The 1,279-nt window shown below is 49.9% G+C and overlaps 1 pseudogene; it reads right to left on the reverse strand.

The window, feature by feature from the left end:
- On the reverse strand, window positions 1–1,056 carry LOC143682913 (14-3-3 protein theta pseudogene; annotated as a pseudogene).
- Window positions 1,057–1,279: the final 223 nt, after the last annotated feature.

Genomic DNA, 1,279 nt, shown 5'->3' on the forward strand with positions numbered 1-1,279 from the left:
GATACATTTCAGTCCTCTACATAAGTCTCTGGAAGTTACTTATGTTTATATGAAATGAAGCTATTAATACTTTTCTACAGCAGTACTGCACACCAGGAAGGCCAAGACAAACACAAATCAAGGAATGGAGTTTTCCCAAAGCTGCAGTGTGAAAAGACTATAAACAGTTGATTCCATACACATGAATGGGTTTCTCTGCTATACGAAATCCAAGTGGAATAAGGAATGGAGATGTGTAAAAAGGTTTCTCGAGGGGAAGATGGATGACACCCTGTATGCATTTAGTTTTCTGCCCCTTCTGCTGCATCACATTCTTCTCCTGCACTGTCTGATGTCCATAATGTTAGGTTGTCTCTAAGCAACTGCATGATGAGGGTGCTGTCTTTGTATGAGTCTTCATTCAGTGTATCAAGTTCTGCAATAGCCTCATCAAAAGCCGTTTTAGCCAGTGTGCAGGCAAGCTTTGGGTTATTAAGGATCTCATAGTAAAATACAGAAAAGTTAAGAGCCAGCCCCAGGCGGATTGGGTGTGTGGGTTGCATCTCTTTCTTGCTTATATCAAATGCTTCTTGGTAAGCTCCTTGGGAATTATCTATGGTTTGTTTTCGATCATCACCACATGCCACTTCAGCAAGGTACCGGAAGTAATCTCCCTTCATTTTCAGATAGACAACCTTACTTTCTGGATTAGTTGCATTGGCTATTAAATACATATCCAACAATTCCAGGACCGTGGTGCAGATGGATCTCAGTTCCGACTCCACTTTCTCCCGATAGTCCTTAATCAGCTGCAACTTCTTGTCGGAGGTGTCAGTCTTCTGCTCGATGCTGGAGATGACCCTCCAGGTGGACCGGCGGCCCACGACCCGCGACCACATTCTTGTAGGCCACTGAGAGCAGATTGCGCTCCTCGTTGGACAGCTCGGCCCCCTGCTCAGTCACGGCCTTCATGCAGGTGGCCATGTCGTCGTAGCGCTCGGCCTGCTCGGCCAGCTTCGCCTTCTGGATGAGCTCCGTCTTCTCCATGGCATGTGGGTCTGGGGTCTGCGTGCGGGGCTGGGGGAGGCGTCGGGCCTGGCAGAGAGCGCGCGAGGCTCGGACAGCTGCGAGCAGCGACCCGGATCAGGAAGCAGCCTCCTCCTTTCCCTGTCTTTGCGGCCGCAGCGCGACTCCTACCGCTCGGTTCCGCTCTGGGATTGAGCGAAGGACCCTCCCGTCTCAGCCTACCCCAGAGCCGAAGGGACCCTAACACCAATATTAACAAGAGTATTTGCCATCA

This window comes from Tamandua tetradactyla, chromosome 5 (genome assembly GCF_023851605.1).
Source record: "Tamandua tetradactyla isolate mTamTet1 chromosome 5, mTamTet1.pri, whole genome shotgun sequence".
Classification (NCBI taxonomy): Eukaryota; Metazoa; Chordata; class Mammalia; order Pilosa; family Myrmecophagidae; genus Tamandua; species Tamandua tetradactyla.